This window comes from Rattus rattus, chromosome 7, assembly GCF_011064425.1.
Source record: "Rattus rattus isolate New Zealand chromosome 7, Rrattus_CSIRO_v1, whole genome shotgun sequence".
NCBI lineage: Eukaryota > Metazoa > Chordata > Mammalia > Rodentia > Muridae > Rattus > Rattus rattus.
In genome coordinates, this window is record NC_046160.1 from 80551852 (window position 1) to 80568515 (window position 16664).

At 37.8% G+C, this 16664-nt stretch overlaps 1 protein-coding gene across 4 annotated transcripts in view; it reads right to left on the reverse strand.

Moving 5' to 3' along the window:
• Mdga2 (MAM domain containing glycosylphosphatidylinositol anchor 2) overlaps window positions 1–16664 on the reverse strand; it is an 802265-nt gene that overhangs the window by 325751 nt on the left and 459850 nt on the right. The gene's annotated exons all lie outside the window — the stretch shown is intronic.

The following is a 16664-nucleotide window of genomic DNA, read 5'->3' on the forward strand; positions in this document are numbered from 1 at the left end:
GACAAAGGAACATTGAAATTGTTTAGTTTAACAATGGAATATTACTCAGCTATCAAAAACAATGCCTTTATGAAATTCATAGGCAAATGGAGGAAACTGGAAAATAGCATCCTGAGTGAGGTAACCCAATCACAGAAAAACACACATGGTATGTACTCATTGATAAGTGGCTATTAGCCCAAATGCTTGAATTACCCTAGATGCCTAGAACACATGAAACTCAAGACGGATGATCAAAATGTGAATGCTTCACTCCTTCTTTAAAAGGGGAACAAGAATACCCTTGGCAGGGAATAGAGAGGCAAAGATTAAAACAGAGACAGAAGGAACACCCATTCAGAGTCTGCCCCACATGTGGCCCATACATATACAGCCACCCAATTAGACAAGATGGATGAAGCAAAGAAGTGCAGGCAGACAGGAGCTGGATGTAGATCTCTCCTGAGAGACACAGCCAGAATACAGCAAATACAGAGGTGAATGCCAGCAGCAAACCACTGAACTGAGAACAGGACCCCCGTTGAAGGAATCAGAGAAAGAACTGGAAGAGCTTGAAGGGGCTCGAGACCCCATATGAACAACAATGCCAAACAACCAGAGCTTCCAGGGACTAAGCCACTACCTAAAGACTATACATGGACCGACCCTGGACTCTGACCTCATAGGTAGCATTGAATATCCTAGTAAGATCACCAGTGTAAGGGGAAGCCCTGGGTCCTGCTAAGACTGAACCCCCAGTGAACGTGATTGTTGGGGCGAGGGCGGCAATGGGGGGATGATGGGGAGGGGAACACCCATAAAGAAGGGGATGGGGAGGGGTTAGGGGGATGTTGGCCCGTAAACCGGGAAAGGGAATAACACTCGAAATGTAAATAAGAAATACTCAAGTTAATAATATATATATATATATATATATATAAAATAAAAAAAAAGACCCATCCTTAAGTCTCAGCAGAGTTATAATAACAAAGAAAAAGTATATGGGAATGGAATTCTGGCAACCAAACCAACTCTCCCTGAGTATGCTGTCATTTCTGCTCTTCAAAATGCAGATTCTTGGACTCCATATAAATTGTCTTTGTCTCTATCATCATTTAAAGATAATGTCCTATGTTTATTTACAGGTTTAAAGATGACTGGGTAAGGTCAATCCCATCACAGGAGCCTGTCTCCAAGTATAAAGAATGTTGAGAATATATCTTATTAATAGAGTCCTTGCTGAGAATGCCTGAGAAAAAGATTTTTAAATCCAATATTGGGTCGTGAAAGAGGCCATGAAAAATTCAAGCCTGTTTGACTTCCTGCTCACTACATCAAAATGAGACCAAGGTTGATACTAAATAAATGAAATCTACAGTTTCCTTCTGGTCTCATGTAATGGCTGTCACGGCCACCATGCTAATTGATGGCAGTATGGACAAACATCACAGAGAGAGCTAGGTCAACACTAACCAAGTGAGTGAAAAGGCTTGTGTTCTTTGGGCTGAAAATTTGGGTGCTCAGACCATATAGTGTGAACATATTTCCTCCATGGGAATGTATCCATTGCAGTCTTTCACACAATCAGTAGACAAAAACAAGCATCAGCAAATCCAATAAGTTGTTTCATGGAGTGACTTCAATGTAAGGCCAAGGATCCCAGGATGACATCATGTTTAGCTACAAACAAACAAAGAGTGCCTCTATAAGACTGCTATGTGTGCATAACAGTAGGAGCCATTTAATCTAATGTTATACACAAAATAATGATTTCATATAAATTACTGAGTAGTTTTTATTTCTTTGATCCCAGAAGAGAATGAACTTTGTGAATAGCAATCTTTCCAGTGTGGGGGAACATGTAGTTGATGAAGGAACAATCTAAAACAATTGTCTTCCCATATCCACAGTGGAAATCCTCTGAGACTCGTTTATGTCATTCAGTGGGAAAATCTAGTACTGGGCACAAGCGCATGTACCGTGTTTTCTCACTGTTTTGTTTGTGATGATGACTTAGTCCAAGATCTCCCCAACAGAACCTCAACTGTTCAGGATGCATCCACTCACACAGATGATCCAAAATGTGTCTGTTGACACTTGTTAATATATGTCTGGTTTAGGGAAGATGTAGAGGTTTTCAAATAAAGTGTTAAAGTCATGTAACTTTGGAATTTTCAAAACAACTATAACAGCTACATTTGCCTATCATACTACCCCTTATGCACACAGCACATACATGTCTATGCAGACTTTCTGTCCTTTGTGATTAGTATTCAATGCATTTAGCATTTTTAAATTCAGAAAATCGTAAAGGTCCTACAAACCTATGGCATTGTCTTCACTTTTTTTTTTATACATCTGTTTTCTTTACAGAGCAAATAATACAAAACAGGATTATTTATTTTATTCCAACATAGTAAGACTTACTATCATTTCTGAATTCACACATATGTATGCCTGCATTCATTCATACTTATAAATTGGTAAGGGCTATTGTTACCAATGTTTACAGTGTCCATTACTTTTCTGCCAATTTCAGTTGTCTTATTGTACTTTGCCATCTAAATGTTTCGCAATTAGTTTTTCACCCAAAACTCCTTAGTAGCTCTTGACCACCACTTTTTTTTTTTATAAGATTATGAAACAACATTACCCAAGGAAGGGTAATATCAATGCTTAATGAATTCTCCCTTGAACAACAGGTTGTTACTTGTCTCCCTGATTGTTTTCTTCTATTTAACCTCCGCAATTAAGTGGCAGATGGGAAAGAGAAAAACCTCCAGGTGTACAGCAGTCAGAGAGATGTAGTAATATCACAGATCCATTTTAGCTTTCCTTTTTAGGCTCAAACAGAGGGAAATGAACCCACCTGTGATATGCACATAGCAAGTGAATATGAAGGCAGAAAAACACAGATGTTAATCACAGTGTAGAATCTCTAACACACATAGAGGTTCTATCCCAACTGAAGAGTAAGTGACTATTCATGCCTTATATAACATACTGGGGAAAGCAAATACCTTAGCTATGGAATTAGTGAGGATTCTGCATAGGAAGTTTAAAGTCTATATACATACACATATTAAAATGTTGGCAATTATTAATTAATAATCTGATCAAGTAAATGATAATTCCAATATAACTAGTGATGAAGAGACATTTTCTACTGAGCAGGAGACAAATAACTTCTCTTCTAAATCTTTGAAAAATGTATAAAACTAATAATCACAGATCTTCATAATATTTTGTTTAGAGTTTATTGTAAAATACTTTATATATAACAAGTTGTGCAGAATTATTATCTTATAGGATGTGTGTATTTATTCCTTGCAGTGGATATGTCTGTCTATTAGCCAGAAATAAGGTCATACCTGTAATTGCAGCATGTGGTAACTGGGGGTTCAGGACAGTGCCAATAAACACAACACACAGATTGAAAAGAAAAGACAAGCTTAGAAAGTTGTGTAACAATGGAGGTGAACCATATTGTGGTGGTTTGGATATGCTTGGTCCAGGGAGTAGCGTTGAGTAGATGTGGTCTTGTTGAACGAAGCCTGTCCCTATGGCCAGTCTTCTCTTATCTGCCTTCTGAACTAGCAGTAGAGCTCTCAGCTCCACCGGCACCTCGCCTGCCTGGATGCGGTCATGCTTCCCATAATAATGATAATGGACTGCACCTCTGAACCTGTAAGTAAGCCCCAATTAAAGTTGTCCTTTATAAGAGTCGCTGTTGTCATAGTACCTCTTCACAGCAATGAACCCTAAAGAAGACATATATGTTCCTAGTAAGCTTAACAATGCGGACTTCTAAAGATCTCCTCCAGAAAAAGACTGATAGTATGTATCTTCTACATTTTCCTAGTCAGAGCACTTGTATAGCACATGTTCAAAGAGAGGTGTTGTTCATGGGTCGTCAAGCAACACTCTGTCCTTCTACCTGAAATGGCCATAGAAGCCTTCTCAACCCTCTTTGGCAGAATAACTTCCAAAAATCGATTGCTACCTCCTTTTACCACTATAACCAGAATGATGGTGGGGCCTCAGTAGGAACAATAGCTGGTGCAATTGATCAATTGACACTGAGAGTTAAAGAAGCTTCTTATCACATTATATAAAGTCATCTAAACCTTGAAATAGCAGAGTATTAAGGTATGTTTCATTCTAATAACAACTGTTTCTATACTTGATATTTCTACTAGTGTGCTATAACTAGTTATACTGAAATTAAGGATTGGATCAATGTATCACTGAGATAGAGCAGACATGTGGCCAAAATACTTCCTGATGAGGTTTCAAACATACCACTCTGCACAAATTCTAATTTTATTGAAGTTGTTGAATTAATCTTGAAGGTCAAAGCAAGGCCCTCCTATTTATCTGTCTGATACGTATGTCAGAACTAGGAAGTTGTGATTAGACATTTGGTTCTAATCTAAAGACCAAAAAATGAACCAAGTAGTAGTTAGCATGCTAGCCCATTCTTCACAGGAAAATTCTAGCAATAACTGAGAAAATGCACAGAAAGATGTAGAACACTGGGTCTTACATGTAAGTAGACAAAAACCAAGTAAGTATCTGATTATCAGAAAACTTTAATGCATCCAATCTGGATTGAGAGCAAAGCCAGAGCTCAGAGAAAGATGGAATTATAGTCATTTTCCTGGGTATATTTTGGTCCCTCATTCAAATGGTCCCTGAATATCATTTACTATCCATCATACATTATAAAATTATTTTCAATATATTATATGCATAGACAGTAGTAACAAGACCCTTTTCTTAATACATCAGTTAATTCAACTAGAGTATATTTGGCAAATAGGCATCATAATTAGGCTCAGCAGAATGCAACATTAGCTGTTTATACACTAAAATAAACAGCAGAATATGATTCTTGTAGTCCCTTTTAAGATAAGTAACTCAGCAAACACTTGCCAGCATTCTGCATTTCAAAAGAGATAAAGAGAAAAATGTTAAAATATTTCCCATAGCTATAATTCCATTTTGCTACTTTGTTCTGAATAGCAAGATTACATTCTGATAATAGAGTTAAACATGACCTGAAGGAATATTTAAACAATAATGCCTTTTAATATTTTGAGACAAAGGTCTGCCTTAATAAAACAATGGTACTCCAAGACAGTTCAGACTAAAGTTCACACAGAAATGTAAGTCATTGATTAGCAACAATAGTAAATGCTTTTTCTAAAAAGTACTTTTATTATCATGTCATTGTATATCTCTATACCAAATATGTAACATTTAATTAATAGGAAAATAGAAAGTTTTTGAGAAGCATTTTAGTAAATTCCTTTTTTTCTCTTTTCTTTTCCTCTATTGTTTTTCTTTTCTCTCTCCACTATTCCCATAGTACCTAGTAACACTAACCATGGGACCCCGAGGAATTAAATTGTCATACAACGAGTCTAACTGGTCACTGGGGCCTCTTGAGGAAGAACAGTTTTAGCATCAGCACTTGGATCTGGAAAATAAAATGAGCTCAAAGTAAACCTGAAGCTCACAATAAAATTGTAGCATCAACATGAAGACTCAGAAGGGGCAGGTGAAGGTGTTTAAGTTGCCCAGCACTTCCTTGGACCTCAACAGTTACTTCTCATAAAGGCTCTTCACAAGCACTGTGAGGCCTTTTGCTCTTATTCCTGTTTTTGTAATAAAATCCGAGTTAGATTTCACAATATTCTCAGAGCTACTTAGTTGTTAAAGAATTATAGCATACCACATTTTCCTAATTTTACCTAACCTTGGGTGACTGTCAAATAATGTGTTTGATATAAGCTCCCAGTTTTCCCTCTATTTTACAATAAATTTCTAAAAGTCAATACAGAGTTCATTAATTAATTTATTGGTTAAACATAGAGCATATTGTGTTTAAAATAATTGGGTGAGCTTTCTTTCATCCAACATCAAATTGCATTTTTTCTTTCAGTGACTACATTTGGTTCTTTGCATTTTTCTTGGTGGTGTCAATAGCCCTGTACATACCTGCAGCCCTGCCAATTAAGATCAAAGTCTACTCTTGTCCAGATTTCATCCTGAGGCTCTGCACAATATGGAGAAATCTTTTCAATGGCAGGGCTTCTCTGACCATTGCCTGGGTAGTGCAATACCTTTCCCCACATGCTCCTACCTGCAACATATCCTGGAGCCTTGCTTAAGGTTACAGGTTCAACTCCCTTTCCCTGGATAAGAACTGGGAGCAAAAGCCTGAGAGTGTCCCGGCAAGCAAGACTCAACTAACAAGACAAAAGTGACAGGAACTAACACAAGGGAAAAGGGGTTGATAAATGTCTGGGGGTAGATTTTCAATAAAAGAAAACAGAGAAATATGAAAGTATAGAGAAGGAAGTATAGTGTGTTGTTCCTGTGCTCATAAGAATTGTTCGTGAAGTGAGAATGGAACAACCACTAGGAGAGAAGGCAGAATTCTTAGAGGGGTGCGCTGTTGCTGTGGAATAAAGAGGTATAGGTCCTTTTGGAGGAACCATGAAGTAATGATAAGGATGGGAAAGACAGGTACAAGGGAGGTGGAAGGAAATGTGGGTTTCCTTCAAATTGACACAATCTCCTCAATAAGGCAGGAAATGAATGACAGCCGAACACCCTACTACAGACATTGACTGAACATCAACTATGTAGCAGATATAGCTAGGCCAGGAATTGTGTCTTAATATCTCTTAAAGTATTAGATAGTAGTCAGTCCCAAGTTATTATGATAAAAGCTGATATTACCAACACTACAGCCACGCATTTTACTGTATTTCACTTTTCAAACTCTGCATGTGCTATTTAGAGAAACCAACCCACCCAAAAAACAAAAAGCAAACAAAAAACCTATCCAGTTAGCACTTGAGATTCCTGAAATGCTTCCCCATGATAGCCTTAACCTTCAGCCAATGACGTTCCCTTCCTGGATGTTCTCACACCCTTTCTCCAAGATGTGTATAGTCCTCTGACTCACCCTGAATGAAGTGCATACACTCACATCCACCCTTAACAAAGGGAGGATGAACAAGCAAGGATCATCTCAGAGAGCTGTTTCACAAAAGATCACCAGGGAGGAGGCCTTCCTGTAAAAGAGCCATGCCTAAAAGTGCCTTCCAGAAGAAAGCTTTGTTCCATCTCTTCTGGTACTTGGCACTTGTTCATATATCATATCCAAAGACCTAGGTCTGTGTAATCTTGCTGGAGTGCAAAAGGGGCACGTAACTTTAATTTCTTTTCTTCACATACAGACATGCCCTTATTACAAAGCTTTAATCCCCTAAATGAAACAGACATGCTTTAAAGTTATGTTTAAATGAGGAGCAAACACAGTCATGAACTGGAGAATGATTTGACAGAATGAGTCAGAACAGGATATGCCCAATTCTCTATAGAACACCACAGAAAAGAGAAGTGACTTAAGAGAGCAGGGGTTGGGAGGGGGAGGGGGAGGGGGAGGGAGAGAGGGAGAGGGAGAGGGAGAGGGAGAGGGAGAGGGCGATATCTGTTTGACAGAGACAGTTTACAGGTGAAGACAGAATGAGACAGAGAATGAGAAGGAGCCTAAAGAATAAAACAAATTGCTAGAGTTAGTTCGAGGCCAAACAGAGCAATTTAGTGAGAATCTGAAAAGAAGTCAGTTTGGAGAGGAGTTTATGCCAGAACAGCAGAGTTGAACCAGCCAGCCAGGGTTCAGAAAGAGCAAGAAAGGGCGAGCTTCTTCAGCAGCAAGCCTCTGAGATGTCAGTTACAGCAGGTGAGTAAGACTTACTTTTATAGTTTTGGGCTAAGGAAAAAAATTTCAAAATGAGAAGCTTCTTATGTAATGACTCCAAAAGCTATTATTTCACAAAATTTAAAAAATGCACTTATTAGTCGATGATAGCTTTTGGTATAGTGAGGGGCACTTGAATCTACTTCTCCTTTTAGTGCTGGGACAGCATCTGGCATAGACCTGGTACATACTGGTAAGCCCTGTACATGCTGTTACAGTCTTTGAGACAAGATGTTTGTCAGCCCTTTTGTGTCTAAAAGACCTTTTTTTTCCCCTTGGTGTATCTCATCCCTACTGCCTCTCACAATCTTTCTTCCTCCTCTTCCAATAAAAAAGAAAAATTACTTTTTTTTTTCCTAAGGAGAATCACCAGGCATACAAACCACACTTAAGGGCAAGCCCCTTGCCCATGAGTAGATAGCCAACAAACACCAAACTTAATGGCATTTTTGGAAGGTTTTGTCTCACAGTGTTTGATCTGGACATATTTTTTCATTGCTTAAAAATCTTTTGCTTATATATTATGCTCTCTGATTTTGTTTTTATGAGTTTTCTCTCTATGTGAATATGTGTGTTTCAGCATCTGTATGTGTATTTTGTGCTTTTTCTTTTTCTCTTTTTAAAATATGTTTTCACCTTATTTTTTTTTATTATTGTTATTACTTTTAGATGCCTGTTTGTATTCTAATGATGGGTGAAGGGTGTGAATTTGGATGGATGGGGAGGTGGGTAGGATCTGTGAAAAACTGGGGGACAGGAAACTAATCAGAACATATTGTATGAAAAATAAACATCTAATAAAATTAATAAATAAAAATTAAATGCCGTTATAGAAAAAGAAAACATGGTTTTGATTTAGATGCTATTTTTCAGAAAAAACTGAGCTACAATAAAATAAGGCAAACTAAATAGCTTCCTCTTGAATTGAGAAATTTATTACACATAACAATGATATCTTGGGAACAGTGACTACTTGTTAAGTATATTATAGGAGATATGGCAAGCAGCATAGCCCAAGTGTAAGGGCATTGGATGGAGCAGCCATAGTAGTTTTTGTTTTTTAATATCTTCTATCAAAAGAGAGCTTCTGGCCTGGTGAGTCCTTAACTATTTCATATGTGTTAGGTCTCACTACTGCCCGCAAAGCCGAGGTGATTATTAACATATTATAGGAGATCCAGGTTCGCCCAGCATCCTTCAGTCTATACCTATTACATGGTTCTCCTGGCTAACATAACCCACCCCCTACCCTGAACTATTCAGCCAGGTATTGAGCTGGGATTCTTTCTCCACAGCTCTGTTGGCTACTATATATTTTAGCCAGTTTGGCTATGTCAGTCATCTCGTGGCCCAGGCTGCCACTCTTAGTCAGCATCTCCTCTCTTCTTCCCTCTCTTTTCCTCATGTGGCCCAGCTCAGTTTAGCGTGTTTACTATGGGCTCCCCCAGATATCTTTCTTTCTGCCTCTTGCTACACTCTCCCTCCTATAAACAATAAACCTTTTCCTCCACAATACCCAGGAAAAGTCCAGTCCTTCATTTTTATTTCTTTTATTCATGTATCATGTACTGGTCAAAATAGACTTTGCATTTCCTTATTTCACATTCCCATCTCAATGTAAGGGTCATATATCATAATCTACATCTTTTATGTCAATACTATAAAACTAGTATGTAGAATAAGGAATTAAAATCTTTTTATGTCATTTCTATCTCATGTTTCCATCTGGGCCAGATCAGTAGCCTGGCTGGTCCCCACCCAAAAGCTGCAGTTTGCTTGCTTCCCAGGAGGTCCACAGTTAACAAGGACACAGGTGAGAATTTTACCCAAATATCCATACCAGTTGGGACACCTACACAACCCAGGAGTAGTGGAACCTATCCCCCAGCCCCTGAGCTCTGTATTCCTTCTGTCCAGATACCCATAGGGGCCATATCAGTGGCCTGTATGGGTCTAGATCATCTGCAGTAACAAAGGGCACAGGAGGTTCACAGTAACCAGGAGCACATGAGGCCTGATCTAAATAGATACAAGAGGACCACAATAACCAGAGACCACACTGCCTGCCTCCAAGGATAGCAGCTGTAATTCAGGTCACAGAGCTCTACCTGCCTCCAAAGGGGCTGGTTTGGGTCAGAGACATGCAGACCAGTTAACCTAGAGAGAACCACATGGCTAGAGGCAAGCACATGATCATAAACAACAGAACCCAATGCAATTTGCCACCATCAGAATCCAGTTCTCCCACTACAGCAAGCCCTGGCTACACTAACATGCACAAAAAGCAAGATAGTGACTTAAAAATCCATCTCATGGAGTTGTTAGAGACCTTTAAGGAGGATACAAAGAATACCCTTAAACAAATACAGGAAAATAGAGGCAAACACGTAGAAGCTCTTAAGGAAGAAACAAATAAATCTTTTAAAGAAATACAGGAAAATACAATGAAGTTGGTGAAGAAATTGACCAAATGATCAAAATGATCCAAGAACTAAGAATGGAAATAGAAACAATAAAGAAAACACAAGGGTAGGAACCCTGGAGATGGACAACTTATGAAAGCGATCAGTAGCTAAAGATGCAAGAATACAAGAGAGAAAAGAAAGAATCTCAAGCATAGAAGATACCATAGAAAATACTGACAAATCATACACATATAATACCACCTCTAGTAACAAATACAACAGGACAATCTTATTTTATTTTTTATTTTATTTTATTTTGGAGTTAATTCACAGATCTCATTATTTTCAGTTTTCATTGGTTATTTTATATGTTTATATTTCAAATATTATCCCCCTTCCCAGTTTCCCCTCCACAAGCCCCCTATCCCCTGGCCCCTCCTGCTGACTCTATGAGGGTGTTTCCATACCTACCTACCCATTCCTGCTTCAGTGCCTTAGCATTCTCCTACCCTGGGTCATCAAGCCTCCACAGGATCATGGGGCTCCCCTCCCAGTGATGCCAGATAAGGCAATCCTCTGCTAAATATGCAGCTGTAGCCATGGGTTCCACTTTGGTTGGTTGTTTAGTCCCTGGGAGTTTGGGGATAGTTTGTTTGATATTGTTGATCTTCCTATGGGGTTGCAAACCCCTTTAGCTCCTACAGTTCTTGCTCTAACTTCTCCACTGGGGTCCCCACGCTTGACTTGATGTTTGGCTGTGTACACCCACCTCTGTATTGATCTGGCTCTGGCAGAGCTTCTCAGAAGACAGCTATACCAGGCTTCTGCCAGTAAGCACTTCTTGGTATCAGCAATAGTGTCTGGGTTTGGTATCTGCAGATAGGATGGATCTCTACATAGTGCAGTCTTTGGATAGCCTTTCCTTTAGTTTCTGATCTACTCTTTGTCTCTTCATTTCTTTTTGATAAGAGGAATTCTGAATTAATATTTTGAGGTAGGTGGGTGGTCCCATTCCTCAAACGGGGTCCTGCCTATTCAATGGATATAGTCTCTACAGGTTCTATCTCCCCTTTGTTGGGTATTTAGACTAATGTCTTCCCTGTTGAATTCTGGGAACCTCTTGGGTCATCTATCTGTCTTTAATATCTCTTAACATCAATGGACTCAATTCCCCAATAAAAAGACACAGGCTAAATAGGATTCAGCACTTTGCTGCATACAAGAAACACACCTCAGTGACAAAGATAGATGCTACCTCAGAGTAAAACAATGGAAAAAAGTTTTCCAAGAAAATGGTCCCAAGAAAAAAGCTGGAATTACCATTCTAATATCTATTAAAATAGACTTCAACCAAAAGTTTGTAAGTAAACATTCATCAAAGGAAAATTCCACCAAGAGGAAATCTCAATTCTGAATATCAATGCCCCAAATGCAAGGACATCACATTTATAAAAGAAATGTTACTAAACAAAACACACATTAAATCTCACAAAAAAAAATAATGGGAGACTTCAACAACCCACTCTCACTACTGCACAGGTCACTGAAACAGGAACTAAACTAGGACACAGTGAAAGTAACAGAAGTTATGTAACGAATGGATTTAACAGCTATCTACAGAACATTTCACCCCAAAACAAGACAATATACCTTCCTCTCAGCACTTCATGGAACCTTCTCTAAAACTGACCATATAATCAAAAAAAAAAAAAAAAAAAAACCGCAAGAGATACAAGATTGGAATGATCCCATTGTCAGGAGCCATAATAGGACAAGCTAATAACTAGCATAATCAGCGGGTGATCTCTCTGAGATGGCCTGTTTCAGATTATTATATAATCTGCAACAGGTTTGGCCTTATCTAGAAAGGCTGTTAAGGAATTCATTTTCCAAAAGATTCCTGCTATTAATATGATTTTTCCTGTTATTATTAAACATATATAATAATCACTAAGTAATAGCACACCTCTTCGGAGCAGAGCTCTGCAGATCTACAAAGATGTTCTGTCTAGTAATGATCTTATATAGACAAATAGATGACTTCTTAAGACTTAATGATGATCCTGTAAGAATTCTTAAAATTATAACCATGATTATTAAGCTCTTTTATAGTGGGACTGCTAAGAAGTCCTTTTCTGTTAGGCAAAACTGCAATGAGAACTCTGTCTTCCAAGTGTCATCACCAGTAAGTTGCTCTTAGGAGCAAGACGTTCTCCTATTCAGAGCACATTCCAAGAGGTTGTAAAACAATTAACCAAAGGTCATAAAAGGGGAGCCAATGATTTATTATAGGGGCTAGGACATAAAATAAAATATTGACTTGGTTTATCTATACAAAACTTCACTAATATCTTAGTTATAGTGTTAAACCTTCTGTGAACCTGTGGAGCTCTGACAGGTGATGGATATTTAGATAATTGCTCCTAATGGATATGCATGTAAACATTCTCTATTGAAACTTCTATTTCAATTTATAACTTAATTTTTGTGTGAACTTGTGATGAACTTTTAACATGTTATCATGTATTCTGAAAAATGTTTAAGTGCTGAAGACAAAGAGAAGAGTAAGAACTGAGATGAGAAGAATCAAGCTGAGATAGGAACTTAGCTGAGGAGAAATTTTTAGACAAAACAGGTTTTAGACAGAACTGAACTCAAGAAGAACTTAGAAGTATACCCATAGCATTGGGAGAAAAGGCATTGAAAGTAAAAACATCATTGTGTCATCAGAGCAGGAAGAGAGAGCGAGATTAGAAGAGGAATGCAAAGTGGAATAACTTAAAGACTATAGGTAACATAAAATACTAAGAGAGCACTGTGCAAAATGCAGAGGGAAAGAGGAAAAAAGAAGAAGCTGCAGAGAGCAGAAGCAGGCAGGCTCCTCCTCATCTTGGGACAGAACAGGTCCTTTTTTAGTAACAAGGTAGGCTTAGTCTTATTAAAAGAAACAAGTTTTCTTCCTTACAAACTTAGTTTAATTCATTTAGCATTAAAAGAGTAGAAACCTTTTCTTTCTCTTTGCAATAAAAACTGGACTTCATTGTTTATCCAGCATGAGTGAGTTCTTTTTGTACCAGTGCTTGGTCTTTTGCTCCATATGCATATGTAAGTATGGATGTGGGTGTAAGTATGTAATTGTGGAAATGTATGCAAGTTGGATCCAACTGTTTGAGTAGAAATGTATAAATGCACATTCATGAATCTGTATATGAACTCATGTGAGTTTTTGCATATTTGCCTATGTAAAAGTTTTTCTTTTTGCAAGAGATATTCTCTATTCTTGATTCAATAAAAGTTTATTTTTCCAAACTTCCCCCTAAGGAGCAAGCAAGATGCATCTGGACAAAAGGGAAAAGGCTCTAGCAATTAATCCTTTACTTTATCCTCTGCTGTTTTGGGATGAGGTGCTAAGTGCCAGAGACTGCAGTTTATGGCCTCCGAGGATTACAGAAGACAGGTCAGCTGCAGTAGCTTAGACTTAAATAAGTCAACTTTTTATTATTATACAGCAACCCTAAATATCTTGTAAGACAAAGTCTTACCTCTGCTAATGCTTTTCCTCCTCTGTTGCCTCAAAAAGAACCTGCAAGAAAGAAGACCCCTGCTGGGGCTTAATTCCAACCCCCCCCCATCCCATGCATCCTATCAGATCATCATGGCCTAAGACTGGTCTTCAATAACAACAAAAACAACAGAAAGCCCACATACTCACAGAAACTGAACAACTCTCTACTCAATTATGACTTGGTCAGGGAAGAAATAAAGAAATCAAAAGCTTTTTACATTTCAATAAAAATGAGGAGACATCATACCCAAATTTATGGAACACAATGAAAGCAGCATTAAAAGGAAAATTCATAGGACTAAGTGCCTTCATAAAGAAATTGGAGAGATCCCATACAAGCAACTTAACAGCACACTTAAAAGTGCTGGAACTGAAAGAAGCAAATGCACCCAAGGGAAGTAGAAGGCAGGAAACAGTCACACTCAGGGCAACCAGTTAGACATAAAGAGAACTATAAAAAGAATCAACAAAACCAAGAGCTGGTTCTTTGAGAAAATCTACAAGATAGATAAACTCTTCGCCAAACTAACTAAAGGGAACAGAGACTGTATCCAAATTAACAAAATCAGAAATGAAAAGGAAACATAACAACAAAATATAGATGAAATGGAGGGTTTTTCTAGACATATACCATATGCCAAAGTTAAATCAAGATCAGGTAAACTATCTAAACAGTCCCATAACCCCTAAAGAAATAGAAATAGTCATCAAATCCTTCCCGTCCCCAAAATCCCAGGGACAGATAGTTTTAGTTCAGAATTTTTCAGACCTTCAAAGAAGACCTAATAACAATACTCCTCAAAGTATTCCACAATATAGAAAACTATCTAACACATTGTATGAAGCCACAGTTACTTTGATACCTAAACCACACAAGGACCCAACCAAAAAAGAAAGAAAATTTCAGGCCAATTTCGCTTATGAATATCGATGCAAAAATACTCAATAAATTTCTCACAAACTGAATCCAAGAACACATAAAAACGATCATTCACCACAATCAAAGAGGCTTCATCCCAGGTATGCAGGGATGGTCCAGTATATGAAAATCCATCAACATAATACAGGATATAAACAAACTCAAGGAAAAAGACCTACATGGTCATCTCATTAGATGCTGAAAAAGCCCACCACAAAATACAACACCCCGTCATCTTAAAAGTCCTGGAGAGATCAGGAATTCATAGCACATATCTAAACAGAAACAAGCAATATATAGCAAAGCAACAGACAATATCAAATTAAATGCAGAGAAACTAGAAGAAATTCCACTGAAATCTGGGACAACACAAGGCTACCCACTGTCTTCCTATGTATTCAATATAATACTCAAAGTTATAGCCAGAACAATCAGACAACAAAAGGATATCAAGGGTACATAAATTGGAAAGGAAAAAGTCAAAGTATCACTCTTTGCATATATGATAGTATATATAAGTGACCCCCAAAAGTCCCACCACAGAACAACTACAGCTTATAAACAAATTCAGCAAAGGGGCAGAACATAAAATTAACTCAAATAAATCAGTAGACTTCATTTATATATAAATTACAAACAGGCTGAGAAAGAATTTAGGGAAACAACACGCTTTCTAATAGCCACAAATAGTATAAAAAGTCCTAATGTAATTCTTACCAAGCAACTGAAAGATCTGTAGGACAAGGAATTCAAATCCTTGAAAAAAGAAATTGAAGAAAACCTCAGAAGATGGAAAAATCTCCCATGCTCATGGATTAGTAGGATTAACACGGTGAAAATGGCCACCTTACCAAAAGCAATCTACAGATTCAATGCAATCCTGATCAAAATTCCAACATTTTTTCAAAGATTTGTAAAGCCAACTTCATATGGAAAAATAAAAGGCCAAGGATAGCCAAGACAATTCTCAACCATAAAAGAACTTCTGGTAGAATCACCATATCTGGCCTCAAGCTATACTACAGAACCATAGTGATAAAAACTTTATTGCATTGGCACAGAGACAAGTAGACCAATAGATTAGAATTGAAGATCCAGAAGTTTATCCACACACCTATGGACACTTGATCGTTGACAAAGAAGTTAAAAAACATGCAAAGAAAAAAAGAAAGCATCTTCAATAATTGATGTTAGTCTAACTTGCAGTCTGTATGTAGGAGAATGAAAATACATCCATGTTTATTATCTTGCACAAAGCTCAAGTCCAAGTGGATCAAGGACCTCAACAGAGAACCAGATACACTAAATCTAATAGAAGAGAAAGTAGGAAAGAGTCCTCCATTCATTGGCACAGAGGAAATTTTCCAGAACAGAACACCAGGTTCTAAGATCGAGAATTGATAAATTAGACCTCATGAAACTCAAAAGCTTCTGTATGGCAAAAGACATCATCAGTAGGACAAATTGGCAACTTACAGATTGGGAAAAGAAATCTTCAGTAATCCTACATCCATTAGAGGGCTAGTATCCAAAATATATAAAGAACTCAAGAAGCTAACCTCCAAATAAGCAAATACTGCAATTAGGTGCAGTGCAAAATAGAGAATTCCCAGCAAAAGAATCTTGAATGGCCAAGAAGCACTTAATGAAATGTTCAAAGTCCTTAGCCATCAGAGAAATATAGATCAAAACGACCCTAAGAGTTCATCTCCCACCAATCAAAATGGCTGAAATAAAAAACTCACATGACAGCATATGATGTTGAGAATGTGGAGAAAGGAACAGTCCTCCATTGTGGGTGGGATTGCAAACTCTACAACAACTTTGGAAATCAATCTGTTCCTCAGAAAATTGGAAATAGTTCTACCTGAAGAACCAGCTATATCACTCTTGGGCCTATACCCAAAAAATGCCCTACCATACCACAGGGACATATGCTCCATCATGCTCATAGCAGTTTTATTTATAATAAATAAGCTGGAAACCACCCAGATGTCCCTTGATTGAAGAATGGACATA